This window comes from Eurosta solidaginis, chromosome 2 (genome assembly GCF_040869045.1).
Source record: "Eurosta solidaginis isolate ZX-2024a chromosome 2, ASM4086904v1, whole genome shotgun sequence".
Lineage (NCBI taxonomy): Eukaryota > Metazoa > Arthropoda > Insecta > Diptera > Tephritidae > Eurosta > Eurosta solidaginis.
Genome location: NC_090320.1, coordinates 139,572,533 through 139,597,756, shown reverse-complemented (window position 1 = coordinate 139,597,756; position 25,224 = coordinate 139,572,533). Strand labels below are relative to the sequence as shown.

The 25,224-nt window shown below is 39.4% G+C and overlaps 1 protein-coding gene and 1 pseudogene across 1 annotated transcript in view; both read right to left on the bottom strand.

Moving 5' to 3' along the window:
* Window positions 1-25,224, bottom strand: part of Apoltp (Apolipoprotein lipid transfer particle) — a 2,338,027-nt gene that overhangs the window by 1,610,421 nt on the left and 702,382 nt on the right. The gene's annotated exons all lie outside the window — the stretch shown is intronic.
* On the bottom strand, window positions 14,868-17,790 carry LOC137239810 (protein FAM76A pseudogene; annotated as a pseudogene).

Here is a 25,224-nt window from a genome sequence, read left to right as displayed (position 1 = left end):
AGCCTTTTGCACTCCATGGGTGGAACCTCCGCAGCATGGGCCATGTAGTAGAACGCCAGGATAAATACCTGCTTATTATTTTGCTCAACGGGCACCGCTACGAGGTCCTCAGTGGTGTAGTTAGGCAGCATATATGAATGCAACTGTTCCCTTACCATTACTACAGCTCGCACCCGTCCTTCCGTTTGCGCGTAGTAAACGCCAAAGCCGCGCGCGCTAAGTCAAGAAACGTTTCCTCCCGATGAGAGCCACGGCTCCTGGACCAGCGCCACGTCAAACGAACCCTCTTCAAGGGTTAGGAGGAGTTCGCTCGACACCACTTTACTGTGTTGGGGGTTTATCTGTAGGACTCGCAGCGCCATTGGGCAGTATGTCCCCCTCCAGCACCTTCGTCGCGACGTCGCACAGTGGCGCCACTGCCGTTAAAGCATGGCAAAAATCAAAAAAATCGTGAAAGCTTTCGCTAAATCTAATACATGTTTCTAATTGAGAATTTTCCAGGGATCAAGAATGTACAATTGTTTTTTCACAGAAAATTATAATTTACCAGGTAGAGCCGCTCAAAATTGACCAATTTTCAACAATGGGAAAAATTTGAAATTTTTCTTCTTTTTCGTTGTATTTAAAATGGTTTTGTGAGTAAATAGGGCGGCCGGTTGTCATTTTCTTGTATAGCAATTAAAGATAATTTAATTTAATTGTTTTTTTTTGTTAAAAGTTGGCGGATATACCTGTTTTTCGAAATGCCTATTTTTAGGCCCTTTTTAAAACTTTTGATGGAAAAAAAGTGTAAAAATATGTGCTCCGTCAAATTAACAGTAGTTATTTTTGAAATATTCAGTTACCTAAATTCATAAAGTCTACCTTCGTCCAGCTGCAACTTCAATTTTTACATCAAATAAAGTTAAACAACCTTGGGCATAAATACGCGCCGGAGCAGGTATATATAATTCAGTACGGCCGTAACGTTGTTAACAACCTACATTTTTTTAGTTACGAATTGTATACCTGAAATTCATTTTAATAATTTGAGTAGGTATATAAAGCTATCCATCATACAATGCACATTATCCTTCGTCTTTTAGAGATTAAGGAACTAAGTATTCTGTTTACATAAATAAAGTGAATAGTATTTTTAAATATAATTCACAGTTTAATATTTAGTCGGTAGTGCGGTAGCAAGTCCAGTGCGACTGATGAAGATCTAAAACAGCATTCCCACACCACCAAATGCGCTACCTAGGAAATACACTCCCGAAGAATCTTTGGCGCTGTTTATAGATCTCGGTTTAAAGAAGAAAAAATATATTATATTGCGTAAGTCATTATTGCAACGTAATGCTGATATTTTACCTGGATACAAAAAAATTACTCAAGCCAAGAAAGAAGCAGTCCCTCTAAGTCCCAAAATAACCGAAGTATCAGCTGAAATTGAGCTACAAAACCTAACGGATCATATGTCTACACGGCTCCTTCAAAGTTTTACTGAAGAAAAGTTGAAATCACTGCCAAAGGAGCTAGCATTGATAACTAAGTGGGGCTGTGATGGATCATCACGACAAAGCGCATATAAACAAAGAATAAATGTTGACGATGAAACAACTACAGGTAGTAATATATTTATGGCTTCTATTGTTCCATTACGACTAAAAGATGAAGCTTCAGAATATGGGAAAAATCCACGTCCATCATCAACTATATTGTGCCTCCCGATATTATTTAAATACGAGAAGGAGGATTGCCATTACAATAAGGCATGATTTTCTTCTAACAATGGTCGATGGAAAAGTTTCGAACTTAATAATAAATACGAAATCTACAATGAAATGTCCAATTTGTAAGAAGAGCCAAAATTACTTTGAAAATCTTGATGATTCAATAACTGACGAATAAATTATAAGTATGGAATATCTCCTTTGCACGCTAGAATAAAATGTACGGAATTTGTTTTGAAGCTGGCTTATACACTACCACACCAAGGAGAAGTTTTCGACGACAATACAACATGTAAGGAGAAACAAAACAGGAGAAAAAAAATAATTCAGGATGCATTCTATAAAGAGATTGGTCTTAAAGTTGACTCTCCAAAGTATGGATATGGAAATACAAATGATGATAACTCCTCAAGAAGATTTTTTGAAAACGATGAAGTGACTGCTCTCATAGCAGGAGTTGATAGAGATATTGTGAAAAGATTGGGAGTAATTTTAAATATTTTAAACTGCCACGAACCAGTTAATGGACCCAAATTTGGAGAAAATGCATCTAAAACTACAGAGCTGCTGCATCAAAAGTATCCTGAGAAGAAACTTACACCAACGGTACATAAAATTTTAGCACATGGAAAAGATTTAACTCTATTAAACCAGTGCTTACCATTAGGAGAATTGTCTGAAGAAGCTCAGGAATCTAAGAACAAGGACTACAAAAGATATAGATGTATGAACACCTGCAAAGTATCACGAGTTAGACAAAACGAAGACTTTTCAACATGTTAGCTATCTCTTCTGATCCAGTCATATCATCTATGAGGTATGTAAGAACACAGAAAGATCTTACAGATGCGTATAGCTCAGAAATGGTTGCTTTGTTAGATATATGTTCCAGTGACGATGACGATGTTAAGATAAAATAAGTTTCCCACTTCTTATCACAACAATGAAAAAGAGATTTACTAATCAATTTTGTTACTTTATTGAAAAATAAGATATCTATGTACAAGTTAATTTTTTATTTCAAATAAAAGGATTAATTAATTTAGTAATTCATAAAATATATACTTTTCGTTATTGTTTTTCTCTAAAGTTTATCAAATTTAATTTAAAGCTTAGGCATTTCGCCCTCAAACGAGTATTAAATTTTTTATAGAAATCAATACGTCTCTCGAGTTTGGTACAAATTGGTAAAGAGGTTACTAAGATAAAACTTTTTAGCATAAATGGGCAGTGCCACTCCCCTTTTCCAAAATTCGTTGGCTGTTTAATCTTTAGCTCAAATAAAATTTCAATGAACCACTTTCAACAACTTTTAGTTATTAACAAAATACATATTTGGCTTGTAAATTAAAAAAAAAAAATATGTAAAATTTTACGAGTAATTTTGAAGCACCTTGTTATTGTGGCACCAAAAACGGACATTTGAGTTTTATAAGAGTATTGCCATTTAAAAGAAACAATACGTCTACGATTTTGGTAGTTATTGTTTACGTGACTACTTAGATACAACTTTTTATTATAAGTGGGCATTGCCACGCTATTTTATCAAAATCATTAGTTTATCTTATTTAATGCTTAAATACGTCATTATAAGACAAATCTAATTTTATTTTTTTTTTATTTTTTACTAAAAATATTTTGTAATTGATATTAGAGAAAAATTGTAAGTTTACAAACGGCGATGGTTACTAGGACATGTTTCTGAATTTCACTTCTTCATCAGCTAGCTTTTCGGGAGCTGAGCGTTGAACTCGAATCTCCAACATTCATATCAGTGCAAGCCTTTTTAGCTGCTAAGCCATATGAATGTCCCGTTGTTCGCTGTAAAATTGGTCTCTAAGAGTTGCCTTTTTGTTTATATTCCTTTTGATCACCATGTAGGCACATACACTCTGTTTTTAGTTTATTCCTAATGGTGTGGATATAATTTTTAGGCGCGCTTTTGAAAGCTTAGTAACATTTGTTCGGATTTTTACAGTATGTGTTTTTAATACTTCCGCTGTTACTATTATATCAATATGGTCATATGTATTTAATTAGCGAGCTTTACGCATATTGCTTTTTACAATGGTTTTTGTAATTGATATTAGAGAAAAATTGTAAGTTTACAAACGGCGATGGTTACTAGGACTTGTTTCTGAATTTCTATTCTTCATCAGCTAGCTTTTCGGGAGCTGAGCGTTGAACTCGAATCTCCAACACTCATATCAGTGCAAGCCTATTTAGCTGCTAAGCTATATGAATGTCCCGTTGTTCGCTGTACAATTGGTCTCTAAGAGATGCCTTTTTGTTTATATTCCTTTTGATCACCATGTGGCACATACACTCTGTATGTAGTTTATTCCTAATCGTGTGGATATGAATTTTAGGCGCGCTGTTGAAAGCTTAGTAACATATGTTCGGATTTTTACAGTATGTGTTTTTAATACTTCCGCTGTTACTATTATATCAATATGGTCATATGTATTTAATTAGCGAGCTTTACCCATATTGCTTTATACAATGGTTTTTGTAATTGATATTAGAGAAAAATTGTAAGTTTACAAACGGCGATGGTTACTAGGACTTGTTTCTGAATTTCAATTCTTCATCAGCTAGCTTTTCGGGAGCTGAGCGTTGAACTCGAATCTCCAACATTCATATCAGTGCAAGCCTTTTTTAGCTGCTAAGCGATACGAATGTCCGTTGTTCGCTGTACAATTGGTCTCCAAGAGTTGCCTTTTTGTTTATATTCCTTTTAATCACCATGTAGGCACATACACTCTGTATGTAGTTTATTCCTAATGGTGTGGATATGATTTTTAGGCGCGCTTTTGAAAGCTTAGTAACATTTGTTCGGATTTTTACAGTCTGTGTTTTTAATACTTCCGCTGTTACTATTATATCAATATGATCATATGTATTTAATTAGCGAACTTTACTCATATTGCTTTATACAATAGTTTTTGTAATTGATATTAGAGAAAAATTGTAAGTTTGCAAACGGCGATGGTTACTAGGACATGTTTCTGAATTTCACTTCTTCATCAGCTAGCTTTTCGGGAGCTGAGCGTTGAACTCGAATCTCCAACATTCATATCAGTGCAAGCCTTTTTTAGCTGCTAAGCGATACGAATGTCCGTTGTTCGCTGTACAATTGGTCTCCAAGAGTTGCCTTTTTGTTTATATTCCTTTTAATCACCATGTAGGCACATACACTCTGTATGTAGTTTATTCCTAATGGTGTGGATATGATTTTTAGGCGCGCTTTTGAAAGCTTAGTAACATTTGTTCGGATTTTTACAGTCTGTGTTTTTAATACTTCCGCTGTTACTATTATATCAATATGATCATATGTATTTAATTAGCGAACTTTACTCATATTGCTTTATACAATGGTTTTTGTAATTGATATTAGAGAAAAATTGTAAGTTTATAAACGGCGATGGTTACTAGGACATGCTTCTGAATTTCACTTCTTCATCACCTAGCTTTTGGGGTGCTGAGCGTTGAACTCGAATCTCCAACATTCATATCAATGCAAGCCTTTTTAGCTGCTAAGCCATATGAATGTCCCGTTGTTCGCTGTACAATTGGTCTCTAAGGGTTGCCTTTTTGTTTATATTCCTTTTGATCACCATACAGAGTGTATGTGCCACCCACATATTCTTGTGATCACTATACACACAGGCATGTGTGAGTGGTAGTACGTATGTATCCTAGATTTTTACCGCTGTGAGCCCGCGGTACGGCAACTTTGTTGCCGGGAAACCCAACGAAGGAGCTGTATCGTGGGTTCATCGGCTCATGTAGCAAAGAGTCTCGTCCTCTTTTAATCCAGCAGCCAGCAAAGGAACACGTAATCACACGCTTACGTAAGTTGCCAATTTCCAAAAACATATTTAACAATTTCCAAAAATATATTTAATATTTTTAAAATTTTCACAACATTTGTTAACATTTTCCTTAACACTTGTTGTACTTATACACATTAAATAAAAAAAACACTGTGAATTCCTTTTATTAATACGAAACTTTTTTGGTGTTTTTATTTTTCTTCCCCTTTTTTCGCCCAACTAACCTTTAACAAATACGTGGGTGCGCGCCGTTGCCACCACGCATTTGTACATGGTCCTTACCACGCCGGTAAGAAGAGCCAATTAACTATAACTACAGTCAACTCCACTGCCTAGGCAATTAATAGGAAGCAGATCCACCAAACACGCATTTACGATCGTGATAATAATCATCAGCAGTTGGCACACACAAAAGTGATAACTACAATTTCGGTGATACAAACAGATTCGAGGAAGACACAACACCAACAGCAACAACTCCGACAATTCCCAATAATCAATCATCTATTAGTCCGGATCAACAATTTATTGAAAGGTACGTGGTTAAAAAATATTCCGTGCTAGGTAGGATTTTCTTTTAATTTCACAAAATAAAAATAACAAATTACAAAGTGATTCTTTATATCAAATAGTGCAAGTGATTTTTTTTTTTCGTGAAGTGAGAAGTCTTACTTTGTGCAAAATTGGAAAAAGGCGCTTAACGCAGTTATTTAAAGTTTGTGCAACACGCCTTGTGACTATCCGGAACAATCCCCCACCAGCGGTAAGATTTTCCGGACACAGCTAAAGGTAGCACAACACTGCTCTAAAAGGTTAACATAACCTCAAACACCGATTTGCGCCACTTTTCTATTTTCACGTTTGCAGGATTTATCTGAAAAAATTCATTTAATCCACAGCACAAAAATTCAATTTGTTAAGGTTACTTATTAAGAAACCTGTAAATTTAATTTAGGCGCACATTTAATTAAATAAAATTTTTTTTTCCACATAAAAATCACTTGCACTTATTTACACGGGCAATACTGCAATTTATTTTGTTGTTTCAGTGCAAAGTGCACTTATTTTTAAACTACACATATTGTTGTTGTTGTTTGGGTGGCCATTAGGCTTAGTTCTCATACAATTTAAAAAAAAAAATTGAAAAATTTATTATTCTCACTTTCGGCAATACACAAATCAGTTTTGACTGATCTAATTTTTTGTGATACAAAAGATCACAGTCCTTGGTTAAATTACCAAAAAGTCCATAACGAGCGTTCATACATTTTTTTATTTTTTCACTAACACCACTTTTTCACTAGCCATTACTTATTGGCCTACACAATTCGTTAACACAGCTGCATTAGCACTTTCTTTTAACAATTACGTGGGTGCGCGCCGTTGTCACCACGCAATTGGACATTCCCTCAAACTACTAGCTTTCTTGCAAGCTTCGAGGACACTTCACCGAGAAATCTCTCTCGAATACATTCCTTCATTCCAGTTCATTTTCAATCAGTACTCTCTGCAAAGGCAATTAATTAATTAATATTTAAATAAATTTTCATTTAATATAATGGATACCTATATACGCCAAGCAGAAGCAGTGACTGAGTTTGAAAATGACTATAATGATATGTCCCCTTCAGACCATACAAAACACACCCTCTTAGTCCAAAAGGAGGAGTTGAAATCGCTATGGGAGAAGGCGAAGCAGACATATGAGGAACTCTTGAGCTCCTCAGAACTGGAGGAAAAAGAGCTGTCGGTCATCAAAAAGAAGCACAAAATTGCATACTTCAGCTTTCTCAAGTGACAGGCAGCGATGGCTGAACTTTCGGAAAAACTTGAGAAAGCCGAAAAGAAAGAAGAAAGCTCAGGAGACAGGGAATATCGCGTGCGCCTGCCACCGTGTGATACGGACGTTTTCAAAGGAGATTACCTTTCTTGGCCTTCATTTAGAGACATGTTCACTGATATATATATACGTAACAAAAACCTCGAAGCAGTAGAAAAATTATATTATTTAAACCAAAAGACTCAAGGTGAGGCCAAAGAGATAGTTGGGCAATGTCCTTTAACGAAAGACGGTTTCGAAACAGCGTGGAAAAATCTTTGTGATAGATACGAAAATAAACGTATCTTAGTAAACGCCCAATTAAAAATTCTTTTTAGTTTGAAAGCAGTTGAGAGTGAATGCGGTAGCTCTATAAAGAAACTGCAATGTGAAATAAATAATTGCATCTCGGCGCTCCAATGTCACCATATAGACATATCAAACTGGGATGCAATTATAACATATCTATGTTCCACAAAACTGCCAGAAACCACACTGGCACTCTGGGAACAAACAATTGAAAACAAAACAGAAATTTCAAAATGGGCTGATATGGATAGATTCTTATACAATCGTTTCCAAACCCTAGAAACCGTGACTGATCTAAGAGGGGATACAGTTTCCAAAACCTCAAAGCCACAAGTATCTCGTTCGACAACAGATACATCTGCTAAAAATTAGGGTCCTATCAGGCAAGTGCAAGTGTAGCCAAACCTACGTGTAAGATGTGCAAAAGTTCTGCACATCGAATTTCAAAGTGTGAAAAGTTCTTACGTTTAACACCCAATAAACGGTTTGAACAAATTAAGAGCAGCCGTGGGTGTATAAACTGCCTTTCTGCTGGCCATTCGGTAACAAAGTGCACCAGTCAAATGAACTGTGCCACATGTCATTTAAGACATCATACGCTGCTTCATATTTCGAATCAACCAAAACCAACAAATACTTCAGACACTATCGGAGCATCTACCTCACGGGAAGCACAAATACGACGCAACGCTGAAAGGGAAAATGCTCCGATTAATAATGTGAACTCATGTTTCGCAAACAAAAATAAAGGGGTATTACTAGGGACAGCTCAGGTCAATATTCATTTTAATGGTGTTGACTATTCGGTGAGAGCCCTAATAGACTCGGGATCTGAATGTTCATTCATTACCGAGAAACTAAAGCGCAGAATTAATCTGCCATCCAAACACCTGCATGTCCAAGTTTCGGGCATCAATAATACAATGTCTGCACAAGTAAAAGAAGCGTGCAACATACAACTGCGGTCACCAACCGACCCATTAATCGAGATCAATACGATCATGCTGGTTTTACCACAACTGACAGGGTATCTTCCAACTTGCCGAATAAACGCAATGACTAGGCAAGCATTCCCTGACTTAGTACTGGCTGACAAACGATTCTTTGTCAATGAGCCAGTCGATCTAATTCTGGGCGGAGACATATACCCCTAAATTATGTTAGGCGGCATTAAGAAAGATGTGCTAAACACATTAATAGCACAGGAAACGGTGTTCGGCTGGATTCTGACAGACCGGACAGATGCGGTTGATACAAATAAGACCCTAGTTTCATATTTCAACGAGGTCACTTTAGACAAACAACTGGCGACTTTCTGGGAGATAGAGGAAATTCCAAAGAAGAGGAGCATCAATAAAGATGATACTTACTGCGAGGAGCTATACAAATCCACAACAGTTCGGAACAACGATGGCAAATACGTAGTCTCTTTACCCTTTAGGAAAGAGTTTAACTTAGGCCCCTCATTAAGAAGTGCGTGTTCTCAATTCTATCGCAACGAGACACGACTTGCGAAAAACCCAGTCCTTCAAACGGAATACAACAGAGTTGTATCCGAATATGAAACCTTAGGGCACATGACACAAATAGGCAATATTTCGCCAGACTCAAATGACTGTTACTTCCTACCTCACCATGCTGTTATAAAGGAGGGAAGTACAACGACAAAAGTCAGAGTCGTATTTAATGCATCTTGTCCTACCACTAATGGCAAAAGTCTAAATGATGCCTTATATCCAGGTTCGATTCTTCAATCCGAACTGACAATTCTTATACTACGTTGGCCGCTGTTCAAATACGTATTTAACAGGGACTTAGAAAAAATGTATCGCCAAATATGGGTCAATGAAGACCAAACAAAATATCAGCGAATCATATTTCGCAAATGCCTCAAAAACCCAATTAACATTTATGAATTGAAAACGGTAACCTTTGGGGTTAATTGTGCTCCGTATCTTGCGATTCGGACACTACACCAACTGGCTGATGACGTGGAGACATCGCATGCAATGGCAGCAGATATCCTGCGGAATTGCATGTACGTTGATGACGTAATCGCCGGTGAACACAGCATCGAAATTGCAATAAAGGCCAGGGACGAAATTTCATCGGCATTGCAATCGGCAGGTTTCCCATTGCGAAAATGGACGTCCAACTGCAAGAAAATTTTACAGGGTATACCGAAGTAACACTTATTAAGCGAGCATTTTCTTGAGTTTGAAGACACCAGCATGGTAAAAGCACTCGGCATTAAGTGGAACGCGCATTCTGACCTATTCTATTTTACTGCTAAACCTTTTGAAAACAGCGATGCCATCACCAAAAGGGTTATACTTTCTCCGATTGCAAAGCTGTTCGACCCTCTTGGCTGGCTGGCACCAGTGGTAATTGTAGCCAAGATTATAATGCACAATATATGTGGTTGGAAGGCACGGGTTGGGACGAAGAAGTATCACAAACTACTCTAGATCGTTGGACCGCATTTATGCAAGAATACGGAAAAATCAACGATATCCGCATATCGCGATGGGTTCATTTTACGCCAAAGGACAGCGTCGAAATACATGGATTCAGCGATGCCTCGGAAAAGGCATATGCCGCCACTGTTTTCCTGAGGGTACAAACAAAGGATCAAGTCTTCACCAACCTGTTGATGGCCAAAACGAGAGTAGCCCCGGTCAAAACCATATCACGACTGGAACTCTGCGGCGCAGTCCTACTTGCAGAAATTATAGAGTCGGCCATAGAAAATATGCAACTTTCAAACATTAAAGTAACCCTTTGGACAGATTCGACTATAGTACTGGCATGGATCCGAAAACCACCATGTCCGTTGTCAACGTTCGTGGCACATCGAATAACTAAAATCATCGATAAAGTAGGAGACAAAGTATGGCGGCACGTAGACTCCGCGTCAAATCCTGCAGATTTGGCGAGCAGAGGCCTCTACGCTTCGGACCTAATCAACAATTCTTTGTGGTGGCAGGGACCTTCTTGGTTACAAGAAGACAACGAAAATTGGCCAACACAAGAAGAAGATTACAATACGAATATGGAGGAAAAGAGGGTGAAAGTTCATACAACTTCGGTCAAAAATAACTTTGATATTCTGGATATGTTTTCCGATCTACCGAGGGCTTTGCGGGTTATATCCTATATTCTTCGGTTTTTCCAGAATACGCACCCAACAACTAAAGCCTCTTTTAAAAGGGATTCTCATTCAATAGCTCCTGACGAAATAGAAAAAACAACACGAAGATTGATAACAATATGCCAGAGGCAACATTATCAAGAAGAGTACGCAAATTTGAAGTCAGGAAAACTAATAAATGGGAAGAGTGAGATTTTACCCCTGAACCCATATACAGATGACGAAGGCATCATTCGAACTGGGGGGCGGACTGGGGCATCCAAAGACATGTCCCATAACGAAAGTCATCCCATTATTCTTCTTTATACTTGCAGGTTATCCAGACTTATAGTTCAAACCTCTCATGAGACCACACTGCATGGAGGGAACCAGCTGATGCTACGTCATATCCGCACTCAGTACTGGATCCCACGCGTTAAAGTCATGATAAGGTCGGTTATCCACAACTTTAAGGTCTCTACTATTTACAGGAAGCGGACACAAACGCAAATTATGGGGATCCTTCCGAAAGAGCGCACCACCTTTACTAGGGCCTTCACTAACACTGGGGTAGATTTCGCGGGGCCATTCGATATAAAATCCTACCGGGGGAGGGGATGTCGAATTTCAAAAGGATACGTTTGCCTGTTTGTCTGCTTTTCGACGAAAGCCATCCATCTAGAAGCGACAAACGACCATAGTACCGGGTCCTTCCTAGCTGCCTTCGCCAGATTTGTATCCAGGCGAGGCTGTCCGAAAAACGTTTACTCCGACAATGGTACTAACTTTGTCGGAGCTTCGCAATCGTTACGATCCGAGTTTAAAGCATTTCTGCGTGAAGCAAAGGACGGAACATTGACTAAATATAGCCATCACATTTTAGAGTGGCATTTTTGTGGGAAGCGGGGGTAAAAAGTTTTAAGACCCATTTTAAAAAGATCGCGTCCGATCATAAATATACTTTTGAGGAGTTTACTACCCTGTTATGTCGAATTTATATTTATATACTTAAGATGAGGGCCTTTACTTCCACATCTCGTATCTGTCAGATTTTCAATGAAATTTTAAATTCTGACTTAGTCGACAAAATAGTCAGAAAAGATTCGGGAAACTGAATGGCATATAATTATATATTAAGATCACTTAGAGCAAGCACATAACTCCAAAGGTGATTAGAAAAGGATATTCAGTCCGATCATCAAGCATTCCGATTTGATTCCTCCCCTTGGTCTTTGTAAGTGAGGTTATACGACTGTGTGGCAGGACTACAACCTTACATATTACTTTACACTATTTCCGAAGTTTATCATTAGTCAAATTCTTTCCGTCACATTTACAAATACATTGTTCAAAAAACAGTGATAGAGGGAAGGACAAAAAAAATGTTTCCACCGATCCCACCCTTTGCCAATAAACCTTCCGAGGTTTGAATATTAGCCTTCCATGATCCAATTACTATGTTCCCCAATGACGACAGAGATTTTGACACTCCCAAGGTACAAATCGAAACGGGTCGCTTTACGAAGCAGGAAGAAGGGGGAAGGATTCAATCCTCCTCATGGAAAATTTTAGTAGACAGGCACCTTTGGTAGTATATTAGTAGTGGCAATATATGTGTAAATGCCAACAGGTTTCAGAGGAAATAATTCATTTTCTAGTAAATATTTCGTGAATTGATAAATGTTATGTTGGTTTAGAATTTTATCCAAAAAACACTATATCAAAATTTTTTTTCAAAACCTCCCTATGTGAGGTTAAGATCAATGCATTTTTCACATAAGGTGGAGTCGATGAGAGGCATTCTGAGATAGGGCGACAGAAGGGTTAAGCTTGGTGCGGTCCTGCTACGCATGGAGTATTCAATTTTGATTCTGAAATTTCGGAAAGCTCCATCACGTTAAGTATTCATGGAAGTGTTCCGATTCCTCAAATTCTGAATGGAGATGAATGTTCCGAACATAAGAAAGGAATAAGTTAACATGCTCAAATGTACTCATATTTCGTTATAGCATATCTACTATTTGCTAGTGACATTTTTATGTGAATCGGTTTACTGGCCGAGCTTTTGACGTTGAACGATGAATTGGTTTAGGTTTCGTATGGTCTTAGGTTTACGCAAGTGAGCGATTCCTTAATGTCCGTGCTTTTCATAAAACCTATGTCCAGCCACACCAAAAGATCGTGGCATGGTTAATAAATTCATCACAAAATTAAAAAGTTGGCTAAGCAGTTATTCAGTTCAGTATATATCGGGTATTCATAAACTGATTTTTTCTGATATTTCTACTACTAATATTTTTTCGAATAATAGGCATACCCATGGAAAGATCACCACAGATGACGGGGCAACAGTCTATATTGGTCTATGCAGTCTCTCCCTATAGATACTAGATTCGCAACCACTTGGTCACAACATCAAAAGTTCTCAAATTCACCAGAATTTAGGAAGTGCAATTGTCGTTACACGGTTGCACATTTGTGTTTTTAATAGTTATTTATTGTAGGTACACACATTTGTATTCCGATTCTCACTCCCACAACTTAACAAATTTTAATTAAAAAGTAAATCATATCGGATTTCCGGCAAATTTCAATTACCACCTAATCATTCTATGAGAGAAGCAAAAAAAAAACGTTGTAAATTTCATTGCTTTTTTTAATTCAAAACTACAAAAAATATTTCAGTATTAAAGAAATATGAGTGATCCGAGGACACATTATCTTAGTTGAGATAAATGTATTTTGACGAAAGCGTTATATCCATAGCATTATGTGCAACAACCGTGTAAAATGTTACCTCTTTAGCCGGAGCTTTGAATTTGACGCTTTGATACAAATATACATGAAATTTCATATATGTATACCCCTACCCTCAATTGTCTCACTTACCCAGTCAGGTGTTAGTAGTTGATAAAAAGTGCCCGGGGCGTTTCAATCCACTTTTGGCTTCTAACATGAAAAAAATCAGCGTTATTCCTATACTGACTGAGATCCTGAATGATTAGGCCAAACGACGAACGAGCAGACGTAACCTCAAGTCCACCTTGTGCATCATTTAAATCATTGTCATACTTTAACTTACCTGGAGTTCCACCTTTTGCGCTAGAATAATTAATAAACGCCTGATCATGCTCAAAACGTCAAAGAACAAATCCAATGCATGCTGCACTAAGTCACGATTGCCTGCGCGACATTTCTCCGCAATGTTCTGGGTATCAAACACCATTAAGGCGGCCATTACAAACACACCGATATAGAGTTGGGCCACCTGAACAAAATATTATTTGAGAAACATATTGAAAAGGCTTAGTATTGCCATGTTGTTTATGACACTGATTAAAAGTCCGAGGATAGTTGTTAGGTCTGCCCCTTGAATTATTGTTGACTGCAGGTGCTGCTATTGAACTAAGATTCAGTGGTCTGCCATTGCCTTTACGCAATTTATTCAGAGGATTGTCACCGCCGCCACATACGGCAACCAATACTCCCACAACAAATATACCAACAATGCCTAACATAGATACCTTTGATGATTTGGCTGACGCGTTACCTCAACGTTATCGAGCGGAAGAGGAAAAAATTGTCGTCTAAAGTTTTGTATCGCATGACAAATAAACTGATGTAACTTGATGATAAAAATGCGCAGTCGGCATAATTTATGCATTGAAATTATTACTGCAAGACTTCAATTTCATTGATTACCAACGTGCATCGATAGAATTTAATTTCATTGAAATAGGCCAAAGATTCTCGTATCACAATTATGTTACAGCCATAGACTTGGCATGCCAAGAATGATTTGATTGATGTTACGGGCAACCTAATGGCAGGTTACATACTGGCATCCACACTGACGGCAGACCAACCCGAACGTATGCTGCAACAACAGTTGGATCAGCCCTTGGTGCACGTGATGAAAATTCTCAATATTTACCATATAAATATACCATATAATATCATATTGTTACGCAACAAAAGCCTTTACTATTTGCGAAAGTGCAAAAAAGTGATTTGTTCCCTAATGCAAAAGAGTTGGCGTTGGTGCGAAGTGTAGGATATTTTGGAAGTGAATACGTTTAATAAAGCTGTACAATATTTTAATAAGCGCTAATAATAGCTATAAGATAACGATAAATCAGGATTCAGGAGGTTATTAATTTCGCTACTCCAGACGTGCGTCTTCCACTGCCACTGACGCCACCGCTTCCACCCGAACCAGTACAATTCACTTTGTCGAGTTCTGCAGCTGATGTTCCAGTAACAGAAGAAATAGTAGCACCGGTAGCACCACCACTGTTGCTCTTTATATCAGAAGTTGACCTTGAAGATTTCTTTTCAGATGTCGTTGAGCTATGCGTCTTTTCATGGGGACGCTTTTTCGCTGATATGCGACCTTCTTGTCGAGATTTTAAAACGGCTCGTTTAAACGAACTAGTACACAACCAACAGAGTAGCTTTCCATTAATTTTTTTGTTTTCATCCTGCTTATCGAAAGCACTTCGCTGCTTGCATTCATCACATTGTATCGCTGGGCCATATTATGCTTCATGCGTTGACAATCTTGTGCATTTTGAGTTTCCAAAAGCTGCTACTATTTTGCAACATTCGCATGCATTTGGTTTACCATATTTGCCAAGTTGATACTCGCATTTTTTTGCAAGTGGTTTTCGACTTTCCTGTTGGTTGGAACTCAGAGCGACAGTAAGTACATTTTACCACCGACGTAACTACTCGACAATTCTTGCATAGCTGTTGACCAGCAGACAATTCCTCGAATGGGCGCCTGGGAAAACATTTCGAACAAGCAAACAGCATAGAACTCAGAATACTAAAATATCGCCTTATATTTCAGTTTCAGTTTTTGTTATAGTTTTTCTGCCTGGACTAATTTCCAAAATAATTCTTTAGTATATTTCACTTTTCCAAAAGGACGCAAATCGCCAAAGTTCGTGTCAATTTAATTCACGCAAAAAACGAAATTTTATGAAATTTTTAATTTCAGAGTAATCGCAGAGTATTTTGGTACAATTCGTTGGTTCTGGGTGTTTTTCGTTTTCTTGCCAAATCGGCATACATTAACCCCAATTTGTCCGGGCCAAAGGAAACTGGTGGAAGTTCCTGTGGCTTTGGTAAGAAGTGCTAAATCGCAAACTCTGCATGAGCAAATTGTGTGTGGAACGCCGCCATCAGTGGCAAGGCTCAAAATTTTCATAAATGAATGTTGATTGTACTAATAATACCTGAAAATAGAAAGAGCAATTAATTAATAAAAATTAGCAAATTTTACTATACGAACAGTAACTATACTCACCGCGTGTTTTAAATCAATGACATTTTTTTTTCATTCTGGAAATGGAAAAGCGTAGCAGATGTCAAAATCTCTACATTTAATGCTTGACTGTCAATGATTATTGCAATACAAACGTTAGGCCTCATGCGCAAGCATCTCGCGCACTACACGTCATGCACTACATGCGCACTACACGTCACGCACTAAATATCGCGCACAACACGCCGCACATATCGCGTATTACATATCTCGATCAATCATTCATGTGGTCGAGATTTGAAATACCTAATTCCACGAATCTCAACATTATCGACAATACACGTCAAAAAATAATGTTGGGTGGTGGAAGTACAACTCGGTAATACCTTTTCAGCCAGGTTTCGAACCGTTCCGTGTGGTGGCAGGCCACTTGTTGTGAAAACAAAGTTCACCACCAATCAAAAATAAATTGTTAGGACTACTTCGGCGACATCTACCGACATAAAATAAATTATAAAATGCACTAAAGCACCAGCCACATCGCATGGATGCGTGCTAAATCCGTTTTTTCTTCGTTTCTTTGCGCGCATAAGTATTTACTTATGGCCTTTAATTTTTTATTTCAACTAAATTTTATTTCAATAAAATGGTTTTTTTTTTCTTCTGCGAAAATATATTAGAGATAATTTTCTTTTTGTTTACGCCACCCAAACAACATTCCGCTAACCTCAATTTGGGCATGATCAATGATACCAATATTCTTTCAGAGCATGACCCGTTATCAAACCTTATTGGCCAAGTCAGAGGGAGGCGCAAAGCGTTTCGACGTCGCGTGCCAGCTCTGCGGCAGGGACCATAGTCTCCGACTCTGTGCCGAATACAGAAAAAAATCCCCGGAGGAGAGGTTGCGGGTCGTGCTGTTGCACAAATACTGCCCGAATTGTCTGTCGCCCTTCCACCGCGTGGACAAGTGCAATAGCAAATATCGCTGCAAACGGTGCCAGCAAAAGCACCACACCACGCTCCATCTAGATGAGCGTCTTTCTGAACGCGATAATGCAGCAACCATTGGCGACGACAACCCGTCCCATGACACGTTGTCAATCCACCTAATGGGGCCGACAAAGTCCTGGGCTCAGCAGGTGGAGGAAGAGGAAATGGAGGAAGAGAGAGCAAAAACAGAACTGAAACCGTCAACGAGCAGGAACGGGATGCGCAGTTTCCGACCGCTGTTGCTGCACGAACGAAGGGCGGAGGAAGTAAAGAAAGCTCGGAACTATCAAAATAATTGGCGGCGCCGTGACGTTGGACTCCAACGCGGCCCCACCAAGCCATCCAAACGCGAGAGACAGCAGCGGCAAAAAAAATCGACGCCATACTCTCTTGAGTACTCTCAGAGTACAAGGACGCTAACGCGCGACACGCCGAAAGGCTTCCGGACAGGGCGGCTGCTCCAGGCTACTCCATCGCCCATCATGCGGCCTTTCGTACCCATTGCGCCAACGGCCTTCGTACGAATCGAATCGCGTGGGCATTTACACCTGGTTCGGGTCATTACTGATCCCTGCCCCACCAGCACGATCGTCGATGCGGAGCTGGTACGCGACTTACAATTGGAGCGCCAAGGACATGAACAATGCAACTTCATACTGCGCGACAAATTCGGAGCGTCGACGCGCATAACGACCCAAGCAGCCGTCGTCGAAAGCCATTACCGCTTAAGTCCACCGTCCGATGTGGACCCCAAGATTGCCGCGCCCTTTGAATTTATGCGGTTGGCGGATCCGCAATTCTACCGCTCATCACCAATACGGCTTACACTCGGCGCTGACATTTACGCCGAAATGATGGTGAGCGGTATACCGGCATCGACAGTTGGCGGTCTCCTAACCCAACCGACCGTGTTCGGGTTGGTGGTATCGGGAGCCTGCCAAAAATAAATATCCGACTTTCACGCCTCACACATGCGCCATCTTATATATATTTAAGTAAATATGCACGGAATTTAAAACCACGTACGTATATCCAATAACTTCTTTTCTTTTTCCACAGGAGAGCGACACGTGAGGTCAACTATCTGGCGTGCAGTGCTTGCAGTCCGCATCTGCACTGCCTTCTTTCGTTACAGCGCCTTACTGGACGTGCGATCACGTGGCATCCTTTTTTTTATTTTTTTCTTTGTTGCTTACGGCAAGGGGGCCGGTATGTTTAGGTCACAGGCTTAAATATATCTCCCCCCCCCCACCCCCCTCGTAACATAACTTTCTTTGGTTATTTTCTTTCGTTACTACCACCCACATATTCTTGTGATCACTATACACACAGGCATGTGTGAGTGGTAATACGTATGTATCCTAGATTTTTACCGCTGTGAGCCCGCGGTACGGCAACTTTGTTGCCGGGAAACCCAACGAAGGAGCTGTGTCGTGGGTTCATCGGCTCATGTAGCAAAGAGTCTCGTCCTCCTTTAATCCAGCAGCCAGCAAAGAAACACGTAATCACACGCTCACGTAAGTTGCCAATTTCCAAAAACATATTTAACAATTTCCAAAAATATATTTAATATTTTTAAACTTTTCACAAAATTTGTTAACATTTTCCTTAACACTTGTTGTACTTATACACATTGAATAAAAAAAACACTGTGAATTCCTTTTGTTAATACGAAACCTTTTTGGTGTTTTTATTTTTCTTCCCCTTTTTTCGCCTAACTAACCTTTAACAAATACGTGGATGCGCGCCGTTGCCACCACGCATTTGTACATCAACATTCAACTCCAGTAATGATATGGTGAAACAAAATGCAAAAATAAAAGAAAATTTCAAAATGGGCGTGGCTCCGCCCTTTTTCATTTAATTTGTCTAGGATACTTTTAATGCCATAAGTCGAACAAAAATTTACCAATCCATGTGAAATTTGATAGAGGCTTAAATTCTTGGACGATAACTTATTTCTGTGAAAAAGGGCGAAATCGGTTGAAGCCACGCCCAGTTTTTATACACAGTCGACCGTCTGTCCTTCCGCTCGGCCGTTAACACGATAACTTGAGCAAAAATCTATATATCTTTACTAAACTCAGTTCACGTACTTATCTGAACTCACTTTGTATTGGTATAAAAAATGGCCGAAATCGGACTATGACCACGCCCACTTTTTCGATATCGAAAATTACGAAAAACGAAAAATTGCCATAATTCTATACCAAATACGAAAAAAGGGATGAAACATGGTATTTGGATTAGTTTATTGACGCAAAATATAACTCTAGAAAAAAACTTTGTAAAATGGGTGCGACACCTACCATATTAAGTAGAATGAAATGAAAATGGTCTGCAGGGCGAAATAAAAAACCCTTGAAATCTTGGCAGGCATTCTGTTCGTGGTATTATATATATAAATAAATTAGCGGTATCCAACAGATGATGTTCTGGGTTACCCTAATCCACATTTTGGTCGATATATGGAAAACGCCTTCACATATACAACTACCACCACTCCCTTTTAAAAGCCTTATTAATACCTTTAATTTGATACCCATATCGTACAAACACATTCTAGAGTCACCCCTGGTCCACCTTTATGGCGATATCTCGAAAAGGCGTCCACCTATAGAACTAAGCCCCACGTCCTTTCAAAATACTCATTAACACCTTTCATTTGATACCCATATCGTACAAACATATTCTAGAGTCACCCCTGGTCCACCTTTATGGCGATATTTCGAAAAGGCGACCAACTATAGAACTAAGGTCCACTCCCTTTTAAAATACTCATTAACATCTTTCGTTTGATACACATATTGTAAAAACGCATTCTAGAGTCACCCCTGGTCCACCTTTATGCCGATATATCGAAAAGGCGACCACCTATACAACTACCACCACTGCCTTTTAAAGCCGTCATTAATACCTTTAATTTGATACCCAGATCGTACAAACACATTCTAGAGTCACCCCTGGTCCACCTTTATGGCGATATCTCGAAAAGGCGTCCACCTATAGAACAAAGCCCCACGCCGTTTTAAAATACTCATTAACACCTTTCGTTTGATACCCATATTTTACAAACGCATTCTAGAGTCACCCCTGGTCCACCTTTATGGCGATATCTCGAAAAGGCGACCACCTATACAACTACCACCACTCCCTTTAAAACCCTCATTAATACCTTTAATTTGATACCCATATCGTACAATCAAATTCTAGGGTCACTCCTGGTCCACCTTTATGGCGATATCTTGAAACGGCGTCCACCTATGGAACTAAGGATCACTCCCTTTTAAAATACTCATTAGCACCTTTTTTGATACCCATATTGTACAAACAAATTCTAGGGTCACCCCTGGTCCACCTTTATGGAGATATCTCGAAAAGGCGTCCACCTATAGAACTAAGGCCCACTCCCTTTTAAAATACTCATTAACACCTTTCATTTGATACCCATATCGTACAAACAAATTCTAGAGTCAACCCTGATCCACCTTTATGGCGATATCCCTAAATGGCGTCCACCTATAGAACTATGGCCCACTCCCTCATAAAATACTCTTTAGTGCCTTTTATTTGATACACATGTCAGATGGATCGGCTGCATGTTAAATGGTAGAAAGATTACATCACAATGGGGATTGTACGAGGCCACGAAAGCAGTGGACGGGGGCACGCCGCAGGGAGGGGTGCTATCACCTCTGCTGTGGACGCTGGTCATCAACCAACTGCTCAGTCAATTCGATGAGGGACCCGTAAAACTTACGGCTTACGCAGATGACGTTGCAATTGTCATAAGTGGAAAGTGCCTTCCAACGATTAGTTCTTTGATGGATCGGGCGCTTCGCGATATTCAGACCTGGGCATCTAATATCAGATTGAAAGTCAATGCGGAGAAGACGGATATGGTCTTGTTTACAAAGAGGTACAAGGTCCCAAATTGGACCAGGCCTAAGTTACGAGGGGTGACCTTACAGCAGAAACCTTGCACAAAATATTTAGTAATCATCCTAGACAGTAAGCTGTCATGGAAGCTCAACGTGGAGGAGAGGGTCAAGAAGGCCTCAACTGCACTCTATTCATGTAAAAGAATGCTGGGGTGTACGTGGGGCCTATTGCCGTCTCTTTCTCATTGGGTTTTTACAGCGATTGTAAGCCCTATTCTATACTATGGAGTTCTTGTTTGGTGGAAAGCCACACAAAAAACAACATACCTCAAAAAAATTAGAGGGGGTATGCAGACTATCGATGCTTAGCATTACGGGAGCCCTGAATACAACCCCGACGGCTGCACTGTATGCCATTTTGCACATCCCACCTGTAGACCTGGTAGCAAAGAACAAAGCGTTAACGACCGCAACCAGGCTCGGTGCTTCGGGGCAGCTTGAGCGCCGACCATATGACCATAGTAGTATAGCGTCATCAATCACAAGACGAACATACTACATGATTCCCTATCTGCGCTTCGTGGGAGATCTTAAGGCCACAATAGAGGTGGACGGTTGGCGCAAGGGTGCGCAAATGGCGGACGAGGCGATACATGTGTACACCGATGGTTCCAAAGTAGTGGAAGGAGTAGGGTCTGCGGTATACTGCGCTGATCCGGAAATAAGCAGATCCTACAGGCTGCCGGATTACTGTAGCGTTTTCCAAGGGGAAATATTAGCCGTAACCAAAGCAGTAGAAACCCTGGAATAGAATAGCTTAAGCTGCAACCGTGTTAACATTTATATTGACAGTCAAGCAGCAATTAAGGCAATAATCTCGCATAGCACAGCATCTAAATGCGAGTGTAACCAGACTCTGGAGAGAATCGGGACAGGGAGAAGCATACATCTATATTGGGTCCCAGGGCATATGGGAATAGATGGGAATGAAAAAGCGGACGACCTAGCTAAAAAGGGCGCATCCTTTGAAGCTTGCTCCGTAGATGTCCCAATTGGATTGGGGGAGATTAAGCGAAGTCGAGAGGTGCACATGATCGACCAAGCGGGAAAGGCGTGGGTTCAAGCGCGGGGCTGTAAAGTGTCGAAGATTATGTGTAGGTCTTACAACCTTAGACTAACACAGGACACTGCCTGCTGGCGTCACATGCCTTTAAACTAGGCTTGGTCAGTGATAGCAGATGTAGGAAGTGCGGGTTGGAGGAGGAAACGATCGAGCACGTTCTGTGCTCGTGCCCTGCACTTGCCAGGCTAAGACTCCAGCTATTAGGAGTGATACAGCTGTCAGATCTATAAGCAGCAAGTGGCTTAAGTCCTAGGAAGCTTCTAGTATTTGCCAAGAGGACGGAGTTATTTTATAACATAAGTCCTGGTTTTTGATAGGGTTTTTCAGTTTGGTCGTTAAAACAAACTTCTAGTAACACTACGGACTCAATGAGTCTATGTGAGGTCCTCATGGACCGGCCAGTTCAACCTACCTACCTACCTACATGTCATACAAACACATTGCAGGGTTTCCCACGGTTCATTTTCCTACATTGTTATTTTCCCTTATGTTGTCACCATAGCTCTCAACTGAGTATGTAATGTTCGGCTACACCCGAACTTAACCTTACTTACTTGTTTTTATTTTTTATTTATTTAATTCATTCAGTCTAAAAGTACATTCTTTCTTACAGCCTAGTTAAGAATAGAAAACAATTCAAGCTTAAACTTATATAAGCTGTTATTAAAATTAAGAACATTACTGAATCGATTTGCTAGATGTATAGTCCTAGTTATAGGTTCATTCATAGCATAATTCGTTTTATGAGTTATTTCGATGAATAATCTATTATGCCGAAGATCACGCAGTGGAATATATGGAATGAACAAATTAGATAAATCGGAGCAATTTATGCTCAAGTTTATTACATTATAGGCAAGCATTAGTGAGATACAAGTTCTTCTGTCGTGCAAAGCTTGAAGTGAAGCATCCGTAAAGCAATTTTCGTAAAAACTTTTTGAACTCTTTCAATTTTATAGGAGTTAGATTCATAAAAAGGATTCCATATTATTGAACAATATTCACGTCGACTTCTGACCAAGGAGATATAAAGTGCCTTCAACGTCATAGGGTCCTTAAAGTCACTGGTGTTTCATCTAATGAACCAACCATTGCAAAGGACTTTGCAACAATGAAGTCAATATGACTGGAAATAGAGAGTTTGGAGTCAGAAATGACACCCAAATCTTTAATCTTTTGACAACGATTAAGAGATTTAGCATTTAGTTTGTAGCATTTAGTTTGTAGTTAAAATATGTTGTCTTTTTGGAATAAGACACAACGCAGCATTTGTTTGTATTTAAAAATAAATTATTGTTTGCGCCCCAACCGGCAAAAGAGTCCAGATCAGATTGCAAGTTAGTCAGTCAGTGCTATTACGGATCGTCAGAAATAGTTTGACATCGTCCGCAAACATCAAACATTTTGCGAATTTGAATTGCTGGGGCAAATCATTTATGAAAATTTAGAATAATAGAGGACCACAATGGGTCCCCTGCAGAATACCTGACCAGGCGTTTATATGTAGAGATGACTTGTCGGCTCCAATTGCCACATAGAGCTTTCTGTTCGATAGAAAACTCGTGAAGAATTTCAACAAGTTTCCATTGATTCCATATTTGGCTAACTTGCGTACTAGGATAGCATGATCAACCTTGTCGAATGCTTTCGAGAAGTCAGCGTTCTTTAAAGCACCCACAATTTGATTAGTAACTAAAGCTAAATTTGTGGAAGTATACCTACCTGGGAAAAATCCATGCTGACACTCCACTACAGTCTTGCCTACGTAGTCGAACAATTTACGTTGAAGTACGTGGTCGAATATTTTTGACAAAGTACTCTGTTTAACAATCGGTCTGTAGTTGCAAATGTCATTGCGGTTACCAGACTTAAATATGGGAGTTATGGAGCATAATTTCCACGAGTCCATAAAATTCCGCTTCTCGAAGTCGTGCTTGAAGTTTGATCTTATTGCCGGCTGTATTCAATCCATGGTTCTCTAACTCCTTTTTCAGTTGCTGCATCAGTAATCCACTTAACTTTGCCATGTCCAAGTTGTATTCGAAATATTCGGAATTTATTCAGCAATTCCTCTTCTGACACCAATTTTAACGAATTCAGGGAAACCCGCTTATTGTACACCTTCTGCAAACGTTCGAATCGCTAAACTGTTGAATAAATAACTCCGATTTTCAATAATGCAAAATGGTCTTTATTAGACTAATTTGAAAAATAACACTTATACTTCACAACCAATAGCGTGCTTAAATCAAACTGATTACTGACTACTCAGCTTGCTCTGCCTTTATACTCTCTGTTGCTTGTCTAAATGTCTAGACGTTTCCTCTTTTAGACTCCTCTACCTGGTCACCTGCCATACGCGCTGTAGTTGTAGTGTGTAAATATGCATGTGGATATGTGAGTACTACTTCGGCTGATGATGACATACGTTTCTGAGTGTCTCTCTGCTGCTTGTATGTATGTGTTTAAATGATGATTAATGTGTTTATGTAGCTTGCTTTAAGGTTTTTGTTATTGTGCATTCATTTATTGATGTGAATATTCGTCACAGTATGTTAAGCAAAGTTATTAGAAGATTAAGACAAAAGGAGCATGTAATGTAATAGAGATGTTAAATAGATATAATTTTAGTGGTTAAGCATTATTATTGTAATATCGCAGCTTACCAGTGCGCGAACTAGTATAAAAGCGCGACAAATCGTTCAGTAGGTAGTTAACACTAGCTAGGCATAGTAGTTGGCTGGTTAAACTGGCCAGCGAATAGTACACCTGGGGGTTTCACCTCACGAGTACTTAGTAAGTATATTTGTTGGGCGGTTCTCACCCCCATTCAACCGGAAGGATTAGTGGGTGGTTTTCACCTCCGCTACCCTTTAATTAGCCAGGCTTAGACCTAAGAGAAAATAATAGTTTGAAAAAAATATACATACGTTTATAACTAGGTGCGTAACTCTATTACAGGGAACCCATGCTGAAACAGTATCCCATGCGCTGACTCAGGAAACAGCATCGCGTCTGTATAAGCCAGCTTTCAAAGCACGCCGTGTGGAAATAGAAAGGCCTAACTGGGTGAACACTATATTGGAGGCGCTGAAAGGATCGCAACAGCGGAGTGACAGAGTAATCAAATGCTTCAAATGGTTGCATCG